General features: G+C 40.4%; 1 non-coding gene across 1 annotated transcript; it reads left to right on the forward strand.

The window, feature by feature from the left end:
* The first annotated feature begins 454 nt into the window (after positions 1 to 454).
* On the forward strand, positions 455 to 528 carry TRNAI-GAU (transfer RNA isoleucine (anticodon GAU)). The gene has a single exon. It is a non-coding gene; the product is annotated as a tRNA-Ile (tRNA).
* Positions 529 to 12011: the final 11483 nt, after the last annotated feature.

Raw genomic sequence — 12011 nt, forward strand, 5'->3', positions numbered from 1 at the left:
TAAGTACCCTCTGGATGTGTGCACAGAATGTATATTGTGCACCTCTTAAGATTCACGTAGTTGACTTGAGTATCCTTAGAAGAGTGCGTTGGAGCTTACGTATCCCCATTAATATGAAGTTTCTCGCTTACCCTTTAAATTGTAGGAGGCGTGCTTACCCCTCGTTTGTATATTGTGTCATAACTAATGTTAAAAACTTTTTCTTTATTACCTTACTCATTTTCTCTGCCGTAGCCACTTATTTTTTCTTGAATGTTTTTTCCATCTCCCTGGGTGACCCATAACTTGCAATTTAGGGAATATTGAACGTTGTCAAGGAAACAGTTATTCTCCGGATATTTTGGGACCCCTTCCTACCCGGGGGAGGGTCATTCCCTGAAGTTAAGAGAGGCTATTAATGCCTTTACTCCAGCGCCTCACGCCACAGTGCGTGAAATAAGGAAGGCAGGGTAATGTCTCCAGTGGTGCAGATGGTAGCATGCTTGCCCGATATGCAAGAGGGCTTGGGTTCGAGTCCCGGCGGAGACGTGATGACTTTTCTTTCCGAGTTCACCTCAGCATAATATCCGGAAAAAAACCGTTTCCTTGATATCTCGGGCTGAGAAAAAGCCATCTATCTCAATTGAACATTGTAATTGTTGGAGAGAGAGTCCTTAGGCCATCAACAAATCCAGATAACTATTTTTCCAGTACGGTGGAACACATTTTTAAGAATTTTTCACACTGCCTCCAGCATTTAGAAACATCATCATATTCAACTCTTCACATTAATGCTAACTAGACAGATACACACATGTTATAGACGACTACCAATGGCTATCCCTACATGCCTACTCACAGGTATTAAAAAACCAATATATAAATTCTATTATCTATTAAAAATAATGTTAGCTATTCCAACAACTAATAAGTACGATTTTGGTGCCAGCCGGTCGTACAGGTAAACCTGCAGATACAGTAATTATTATCCGCCATACAAACATCACCGGAGGACAGTGTCGACTGGAGAAACTAGAGAAACCGCGAGACACCCAGGATCTGTCGCGTGTGTCCCCCGGGCCAAGTGGTTTTTGAGAGAGGCCCTACTTTGTAAATCCTAGAAAATTTCAACCGGATATCATTTTGACCTCTTCCCTTGAAGCCCCCGGGGACGTGCCCGGGTGGGCCCATGCAGTAAGACGGCACTATTTTCCACTACAAAAGTTGAAACAACAATGAAGAAAGCGACGTAAACCTCCAATGTAAGACTGAAATTCCTTCAGTTGGGAAATAAAGTTGAGTACAATGGCCCGAAAAGAATATCTGAGAAGTTATTTGAGTCATCCATGGAATTATTTTCACTAATAATTTTACCGGAAAATTGAATGCAACGTTTGGGGGGTATCAAATATATCGTTCCGATGGGGGATTTGCAATAGGCAATTGAAAACATTCAAAGTAAACAGAATGGAAATGGCAACAACAAGAGTAATTGCTGAAAGTCAAGAACAAGAAATCAATTGAATGGTCTAAATCCTTTTTATTGCTTTAAGCTGGGACAGAATTAGCTAAATAATAGGCATTTTAATGTAAATGTGATAAATCTGTTATTATACGATCGTCTTGGTAAGTTTGATAAACTTATCACTTTTACCTGCGAATATGCATAATACCCAAGCGTCGTTGTATTTGGTAATATTTTCCGGTATTTGATAAATACTGAAAACATTATGCCCCCTTTTTACCCCTGGGATTATTTATGCACAATAACCAAGTGTAGTTGGTAAATTTGATAAATAATTGAAATTTATTGCCTTTATCTGTGATTATGCATAATACCCTGTGATTGATGAATTTGATAAATATCTAAAAAAAAGTTCAGAATGAGGCTAGTATGCGTGATGAATATATATTCGCGCCCCGATATAACGGTAACAAATTTTACGATCGTGACCTGATATGATGATACAATACACGTGTGAATTATATGTAGTATATGATTTTTACGTAGCACGATTTATCACGTTTACGAACAACGCGACGCTTGGGTAATTATGCATAATCACCGGTAAAAGTGATATTTTTTTTTTATTAGCTATCAAATTTACCAACGACGCTTATTGTGCAATGCATAATCACCGCTAATAATGATTCATCCACGGGAAATTTATGACTCGTACCAAAATACTCGCTGATTATGCATAATAACCGGATTTATCACATTTGCCGTAATAAATATACCTTTTTCACCAGTAGAAACGGAAAAGCCTCGTTTATCAGGTCTTATTGAAATTCTTCCGGACTTTAAAAAGCTAAAAAAGTTTTCAAAGAACGAAATCCTTCAAGAGAGAATAATATCCTCGCGAATGGCAGTGCCTTGAGGAATGAGGAAATGCACGTGCTCAAAACATGGCGAAATTCGTGGATGTTGAGAGAAATGCGCTTGTCCTTCGTTGAGTGCATCTTTCGAGAGCATGTCCTTCATCTCCGAATATCTCGTATCAATGAACTCTACAGCATTAAGTACGGCCGCTATTCAACATCGTAGAGTATTGAACTTCCGGAACATTCCGGAATAATGTTTGGAACTGCAGCACGGAATTCCACTGACCAGATTTCTCTGCGTATAATTTAATTTCTCCCATCCACCTAATGCATAAAAAGTCCGAAGAACTATGGATAAGCCGCCGCCTGGTGGAGGTGTCAGCAATTATGAGTATTGTCCCGAATTCGGTCTGACTGTCCATGTACAGTCCCGTTCAGTGCACAAGAACTATGAGGGAGGAAAAGGCTTCCAGCCATAGTAGCGTAGTGGTATAACGGGCCCACCCGCGGCTAAGACGCCTCATCAGTTTTTTAATCTATGGCTTTTTTTAATTTGCTGAGCATCCAGTGTTTGAAGCGGCAGGCTTTTCAAAGCATTAAAGGGATAAATAAAAGTAAGATAGCAATATAAAAAAACAGTACGTTATTGAACATTGAAGTTATTTTCATGTGTCTGTATGGTGTTGGGTCTGAGAAAAAAATTTCAACATTTCTGCTTCACAATACTTAAATGCGTTTTTCTCAAAGTGATTACTGGCGAATGATTTGACATTGTTATGCAATTTTTCACACTTACTAAGCTATTATAGGGATATAGATAGAATTTTTGAGACTCATTGAAAATTTTAAAAATGTTTAAATTTAAGAAAAATTATAAAAATGTCTAAAATTTAAAAAAAATAGAAATTTTAAATTCCGAATTTGAAAAAATTACTTTCCATCATACTTTCTTGAAACTCCAAAGAAATTGGAATGTATTATTCTTGAGAAAGAAGAAAAAACCAGTTTTTGCATGGGCAAAATTTAATCCACGAGGTATTTGTTTCAAAACTCATGCATGTAGTGCGAGTGAAAAAATTTAAAAACCTTTTTCCAAGCAAGATAATGATTTAAGCTGAACATGCAATTAATTTTAAAATAGTAAGATTAAATTAATTCTTTGTAATTAATTTGCAAAGTAGTCACTGCATGTGCCTTGCAGGAAAGAGAGAATGCTCACCAGTCCAGTAACACAAACTAATGATACCAATCACAATTTTGTAGTCTGTTAAAAGAATTATGGGGGACAGAAAATGAAATCAATTGAAATACGACGTCTATCACATTAATTTTTAATCCCATTAAATTTGATTTTCAGTGAAGATACAATTTTAGCGAATTACTCCCAATCTGCAAGCGATAAGTCGCCAAACCAGCAGAGCTCACTACAGCAAGCAAGGATGATTGAAGAACCGATTTCCAACTGATTTGAAATCACCTTGTTCTTTTAGTTGAAAATGCCAAAATTAAAACATTTCTATTTTCCACAGAAATATCACATGAAATTTTGCCTCAAAACATAACAAAATAAGTTAAAATTCACTATAACAGTAATTCGTCGTCGTAGCGATAAATCGCCAAACTGAGAGCCGAGAAAGTGAGCATTCCACGATAAATTCATAAATAATTTGAATTTAAATTAGTTTTCTCTTGGTCAAAATTATGAACCTATGCATCTTTTCTCTTAAATCAAACGGAACAAAAAACCGGGAAAAATGATTGAAAATCAGCATAACTTTTATATCTAAACACAACACGTGAGCAATGGCGCCAAATATCGTCTGCTACCTCCAAACGATTTATTTTTTCATATAGTTCTCATTTAAAATCATTATCACAAATACGATTTTGAAAAAATAAAATTCACACAGAATAATTAAATTTAACTCACTTCACACAGGCGAGCTCCGTTTCCTGGTATGAAATCGTCTCTCCTGGAGTTCACGATCCACTTCGCACGTCGTTCTTTTTCCCCCGGAAATCTAAACATTCTAAAACCTTTTTTGTCGGAATTGGAACACTTTGGAGCCGAACAACAAGGCCTATCTGAAGTTATTTCACGAAAAAAATCGATAAAAACAACTAAAAACACAATAAATTTAACTAATATACAGGAGCGTTGAAAGGACCCTACAATGCGATGATAGTAAGCAGTGCTACTAAAAGGACCAGAATGCCGCATGCGCCAGCCTGTGTATTAAGGAGTTCTACCCGCGGCAAGTACGGCTGTGGGTTCGATCCCCACACAGTGGCACAATTGAATTGTCTTTCCTGAATTCATCTTCGCATCAGCCAGTTGTTGAAACCTTCGTGTAAACAGTAAATTAAAATAATGCTTAGAACCTTACTATTCATAGTCACTGTGTATAGTGATACTTCGGCTAACGAACGCCTCGGCTTACGAACATTTTCGTTTATATGGATGAACGCGCAAACGTGGAACCGCCAAGTCGTGTGCACAATTTTAGCGTCAGTCATGATCATTATTACATTCACTCGAGCCCGATTAACTCCACCTCGGAATTTTTTTACCAGATGTACCTCCACTTGCCTTTCTAAAAGTTTCTGAATCATTTCATGTATAATGAAGCTGCATTATGAATGAAAATGCATTCATAAAAGGGAACCTATGTTTCCAGGCCACGCGTTCTATCAGTGCGAGGCTCTCGGCAGCAAACTGAACCGTGGTCTGGACATTCTAGGATAGGAGTGGCCAGCCTTGTCCCAAGCTTGTCACAATCAAAGAGGACGATTTCTTTTTCTTTTTTTTTGTCCCACCGTCTTCCGCATAAGAGAAGTTTTACTGTATTTGCCTCTTCGAGGCACGCAATGATTCATATTTCCTATGGAAAGATCATTGCAAATCCAAGTACAGTGAAGATACCTCGGCTAACGAATATAATTCGGTCTGGAATCGCGCTCGTTAACAGAATCGCGGTTTCCCATAGATTTCTATGGGGAAATCTTTTTAATCGTTTCAGGTACAGCCCAAATTTTGAAGATAAGGGTTTTTAACACCCCAAGGAGCGCTATAAAAAAAAAGAGAGACAAAAACAGATCGAAGGTTGAAATGAAAAGCTTAAAAATTGGACAAATAGAATAGACACAAAATAGACACAACCAACACCAGCTCCAGTATGCGTCAAGTTACTTAGTCAACCAACTACCAGCTTTAGGTAGTGTTTACTCCACCCCAGTTGAATTCGTAGGTGTCCTTCGTCCATTGATTCCCGTGTCTCAGTTATGCAGTTGGAAAAGATTATCTCCTAGAACAGGGATGGCCAACCTACGGCAATCGTTCCATCGTGTGTGGCACGTCATGGTATCGGGAGTGGCACGCGAGAGAATATGCTTTTCAAAATTCAAAGAAATTCTCTCCAATTAAAAAGAAAGAAAACCCTTCTGTTATTGAAGGATGGTCTTGTAGCCTGCCAAACCCATTTTCAGTAAGGTAACACCTCTTAAAATAATAATTATATTATGTGGTGGAGGGGGGCGACTATCTATTCAGTGAGTTTGTATTGGGTTTTTCATCTCTGGGCACAGTTCCTGGACGTCCCACGCGTACGAGATTCAGAATGGTTCACGTGGGGGACATGCATTGTATATCCATGATTTTTTTTTTTGGGGGGGGGGGGCTAGGCCCTCATACAAATTTTATTTGGGGAGCCAAGCACCCTGAGTCCTCAGGCCCGGTGTTTGCGCCCAATGGTGTAGGTAAGACGAACTTCTACCGATAGACTTGCATATCGATAGAATTTGCATTGCGATAATCGAATTTATGACTCAAGAATAAAACCAATTTGGAACACAAAAGATTGGCAAACTTAACATTGTTTTACGAAAATAAGGGGACAGCTGAGCAATATTCCGCAGGAACGGAGAGAGTCCCGTAAAAACGGGACGTATGGACTGCGTGTTTAAATTCGTAGTGTGGCACGCGCGTCGAAAATATTTTTCGAAAATAGATATTCCAAAAAAAAGAAAAGAGGAGTGACCGTTAATCAGGGGTTTAAAATGCACACGTTTGCTATACGAGGGTAAATTATTATTCGACCGTAAAAGAGGGGGGTGACCGTTAAAGATAGTTCTTACAGCCGTATTCACCGACGGAGTTTAAACTACCACACCAACTCCGGTCATATATCGCCTTACGGCAATTTCCAGCCAGTGGAGTTGGGTGGGAAATGAAACCATCGGTGGTCGCTCTAGGCTCGGTAGGTAAAGAACTTGCTTCGAATGTTCTATGCGCGGATTCGAACCCATGTACGTTGATGGTAAACTTCATAGTGGAAGACGAGCATCTTTACCACTGCGCCACACAGCCGGCGTTTAAGCGACTATCGCAGGTTAAACTCCATCGGTTAATACGGCCGTTACTGTACTGCTTTTATAGCCGGGTTTTCTCAGGAGCAGGTTTTCCGTGCAGCGTGCAACGTGATTCACCCAGCGCGACACGCCGTCCACTCACCAATAAGAAAAACAGCATGACTGTTTTCCTACAGAGCGCAATACGCCTCACGACAGCGCTTTACGTCGGGCTTGATTGGCCGACTGCTTGTGGAGGAGTCAAATGCGTCGTGCGCCGCGCGTTTTTAACGATGTTCCCTTCACTCTTGCGTGTTTTCTTTCCCTCCCCTTCAAACCGGACCATGCAGACGACAGAGTAGCCGATGCTAAGGCCATATACTATAAAATATCCGCCATGATCTGATGCGCCATGCTAGGAAAACACAAACGTGTAGCGTAATTATGTAACACGTTTCTGCCGGCGCGAAATGGTCTAATTCGGTTCACGCGGCGCGAGAAACCCATTCCTAGGGAAATCCGGCTTTAGACACGGATACTCAGGAATTAACTAGAACTTGATCCTTACAATTTGGAATGACCAGGGACCCGGGCAATTCGGATTAGGCAGTTGTTACTGTACATACAAGAAATAATCGGCTTCAAAGGTTCCGAAATTGGGATGTTTACTATCATTTCGGAAAGCCAACGCACACACATAGACGGAAATTCCACGCAAAAGCTCAATAAAAGTTTGTTTTCTGTTTTTTTTACAAAAAAGAACAACAAAGAGGAATCCGGATTGTCCCGCTGCTGTTTGCAGCCGCGCGTCACACACAATTGGATTACGTCAAATCGGATTATTACGGCTCGGAAATCACGTCCCGTCGGTGCAGAGATGAGAGGGACGGAGCCCCAACGCCGTTTATCATATCGGAGTGCAGCAGCTGGAATTTAGACTTGGATCGGATTTTGTGACCTCTAAACTAGTTTAAACATATTAAATGGGGGGAAATGCAATATCGATATTATTCCAACGAAGTATATCGTCGAAGTCTGTGTATTGTCCGCTGAAGTAGATTTTTCCTCTATTGTTAATCAACGACACACACACCTACGAAGTATGTATTTATTGATTATGCATTTACGGGACATTGTCGTATAACAAATACGGATAAATATTTGCATTGTAAACAACATTTTTGTTGGACGTGTACGAATTAAGGACCCGCTATTTGTGAGTAACCGCATTTTATTTTAAATTTATTTCTTTTTAAAGACAAAAATAAATTTGAATAATCTGATGTGACGTCTCTCTTTTTAACTAGTAATGCAGGGGCTGAGTAGGGACTGCCACAATCTTATATATAAATGTGAAAGTATGTCTGTATGTATGTATGTATGTATATATGTTTTTTATACAAATCTACAGTTTTAAACCGATCGTCGCCAGATTTTGCATATATACCAAACAGGACCGGGATTGAACCGTAGGCTACTTTAAAAGTTCGTCAGAGCTGGGCAAATGCCCGAAATGGGCAAAAAACTGTCGGGCAACAATGGTTTTGGGAATATATGCCTTTACAATGGTTTGTCACACCTTTAATTCTGTTATTATAACAGTTTATTCCTTTATAACGGTTTGTCACTTTTCCAATCCTCCCAGTAATTGAAGAAAACCCGGGAAGCACCGGGTATTTCAGCTAGCCTATATACAGGGTGTCCTGTAAGTGCTAATGCAGCCTTTATCTTATCAACTGCCCATCGTATAGGTATAGTTTCAATTTAAAAAACTCTGGTACGAAGTTAAAAAGTTATCATTAACCACCAACATGCGAGTTCAACTGCTAAATTACTCAGTACTGCTATCATTTTCACATCAATTGATCAAACTTGGCAATGGAAGAATTCCCGTAGACCCAAGCAGTGGACTGATTACGTTCCCAAATGGATTTTGTCAGTTGTTAAATTCAGTTTGAAATTCAGCAAAGAACTTGCAGACAAAGTCTTCCCAAACATTGAACAAAATCACCGAAACCATGAGTGGCTTTGTGAGAGAGCGATCCTGGCACCGAAAAATGAGTGTGAACAAGATCAACGGAAAAAATCCTAAAAATTATTTCGGGAGACTCCACATCTTACAAATCGGTTGCCACTGTCACAGACACAGCACAGACGGTTCTGTATCCAGCAGAATTTCTGAACTCTTTGGATATTACGGATGTGCCACCACACAACTTGATCTTCAAAGTCGGAGCACCTATAATTCTTTTAAGAAATTTGGAGACACCGAGACTCTGCAATGGCAACAGACTCTGTGTGAAGAAATTGCACAATTACATCATTTAAGCAACGGATTGTGCCAAAGGAGAAGACGTCTTCATTCCACGTATCCCAATTATCACTGAAGAAATGCCATTCACTTTCAAGCGATTGCAGTTCCCGATTCGTTTAGCTTTTGCCAATGGCAATCAACAAAGCGCAAGGCCAGTCGTTAGCAGTGGCAGGTATCAACCTACTTGAGCCCTGTTTTTCACACGGACAACTTTTCGTTCAACGTCGCCGGGTATCAGCTAGTGTTGAATAATGCCCGCAGCAAACAACTCGTCAATTTGTCTGTCCAACTGCTCCCGTAAATGGAAGGGCACCCTGTATGGCTTTTGCCGAACGGGGACATCGTCCCGAAGATAGATCTTGTAAGGGGGGGGGGGGGGAGGTGTGGTGTCGCAGCCCTCAAAGTCCGACACAGCCTTCGCAAAACAGATGGGAATATTCCGTTAACAACTGGGTTACGTTCTTGTTGTTCAGGGGAAGATGGTCCAACGAGAAGTCACCGCCACAGGCATCCCAGTCTCTGCTGATCTCAGGTTCCTCGTCCAGGGAGACGGTGCTCACTGCAGTAGACGGTATCTCGGTGGGCATTGAGGATACCTTGGCCAAATTCATGCTGTTATCTGTTTTTAATTGTATTGTCTTACTTGGGATACGCGGAAATACGTAGAATTTGTAATACAGTAAAAACCCGCTCTTAACGGTCGCTCCTGTTTCAAGGTCAAATAAAAATTTCCCGGCAGAAAAGGCCTGTTTAAATAATGTATTTCGACTCCCCCTGTTCAACGGTCATCTTCGGATGCGGTCGTGGACACCATTTTCATCATTCGTTTCGTTGGAATAAAGCTCCCCCTGTACGGACCCAATTTGCGGTTTTGGTTCGAATTATGCTCACTAGATGGCAGCAAAATTTGCAATATTGAAAATTTGATCAACTATTTCATATTTGGCTACTTTTAAATGAATTTTTGGCTTCATGTTTGCAGTGATCGGCTAAGCCAGGTTTTCCCTAGGAGCAGGTTTCCACAGCGCGTGCGGCGTGAAAACGTTGATTTTGTCAAAAAATTCGAATTTCAGGTTTTTAACCAATCAGCGTTTTCACGCTGCACACGGCGCAGAAATTCTACTCACAGGAAAACCCAGCTTAAATGAGCAAGGGGGTCACTTGAGCGATCTGAAAATGTGCTGCGTGTCACTCAAGTGATTTCAAAATATGTCGCAGATCACTTAAGTGATCTGGAACTATGTTGCGGGCCACTTCACTGATCAGAACTGTATACATGTCACTCAAGTGATCTGGAAATATGCCGCATTTCAATTAAGCGATGTGCAACTTCACCGCAGGTCCCTTAACCAGCTGAGGGGCCGCGACGCATATGTGAGTCAAAACTCTAGTGTACCAAAAGGGGCAGCAACTCACATATGCGTTCACCGAAAATGGTTTCGAAAGTGCCAGGAACGCACATCTGCGTCGAGAAAACCAGTTCCTTCCCCCATTCTTTTGTACTGCACCGGACACTAATACTGTCATGTCATACGCCCCTTTCCTTTCTCCATTTTTAATCTTTCAGACTGCCCCTCACTTGAAGATCTCTAAAATAAAAGGACACGGGAAAAGAAGAGTTGTGGGGCACACGTACCTTCCTACACATTGATAACACAAATACACGAACACAAATGAACAATTGAGTGTTGTTTGGCATCGGTTTTCTTCGAGGATTACCACGAAGACTACTTTGGGTTGGGGAGGTATTAGGAACACAGCAGTGATATACTGTAGAAGCATTCTTGGATATCAGATAATTCCCGTCAACAAAGGGAAACAGATTTTCTTGTAAAAGACTTTGATAGACTGTAGCATATTTCATTCTGTCAATTTATCAATGTCGCCAATTTTTATTAAACGTTGTGTTTATCGTAGAAATTTTATGCAACCTTTCAATAATTGTGTGTTGCAATTGAAAATTAAATACCTATAGCAATGTTGTAGCAGAGCAATAAAATCATGAGCGGAAACAGAGGGGACTGGTCGCCTCTACCGAGTGGCGTACGCAGGATCAACTTTCGGGAGAGGCATAAAAGACTTAGGGGCACAAAAATTTTCTTCCTAAGAAATTCTGAGTTACCACCCTTCAAAAAGCATTTATATTAACAGAAATTTTTAAATATAACATATAAAGAGAGTATTTTTTTTTATATTTCAATTTTTTTCTCATAAATCTAGTGAAACTTTCATAAGCGGCCAACCTTATTCTCTGGCCAACTTACCTTTGCGGCAAGTTTTTCTCGGAACGGAAAATAGGCTCCATAGACATAATAGAAAAATAACCCCTATTTCGCGGCCACCTCTGTATGCGATCAGCGGCCAACCTGTTGTCTTAGAGGAGTTTCACTGTATAATTTCTTTTTCCCAATTTTTAATGGGCTTGGGGGGTCGGTGCACGGGTCAGCCTCCCTGCCCCTTTGCCCCTACCACCCTCCGTTTCCCCAAAAATAAATCTGTATTATCATAGGCGGAGAGTGGAGGAGGAAAATCCGCCCCCTCCTCCTCGTTCGAAGTACCTGCATCCGCTTATGAATGAAATACAGTGAGAACCCCTCTCTTGTGGACACCCTGCAGAACAAACCAACTTGTCCGTAAAAGAGGAGTGACCGTAAAGAAGGAGTTTTTCGTTTGTGATTGAGAAATTACTCTGTGAAAAAAATTCATCATTTGAACATCGGTGACAAAGGGTCCATAGGTGGAACCTTTGATCTCAGATTTATTTTTCTTGTAATCTTGCACATAGTAATGAGCAGAGATACGGAAGTTCACGGGGGGGGGGGGGGTTCAACATATAATTTTTAGGAATTTATTCAGCTTTATTAGCTTTGCGTTGAGATAAGTAGACCATTCTTCAAATACAGATAAATACCCCGTATTACCTGTACAAAATACATTCCTATTCATTGTACTAGCAAGTTTGAAAGAAACGTAACGTTCCTTTCCCCTCTAAATCCCTCTCTTCCTGAAATTCTTTTTTTTTCCTATTTTTATTGTTAGCTAAAAT

Source organism: Pholcus phalangioides, unplaced genomic scaffold, assembly GCF_987345545.1.
Source record: "Pholcus phalangioides strain wild (caught in Gottingen) unplaced genomic scaffold, Ppha-v1.0 ptg000008l_1, whole genome shotgun sequence".
In the NCBI taxonomy this organism is placed as follows: Eukaryota; Metazoa; Arthropoda; class Arachnida; order Araneae; family Pholcidae; genus Pholcus; species Pholcus phalangioides.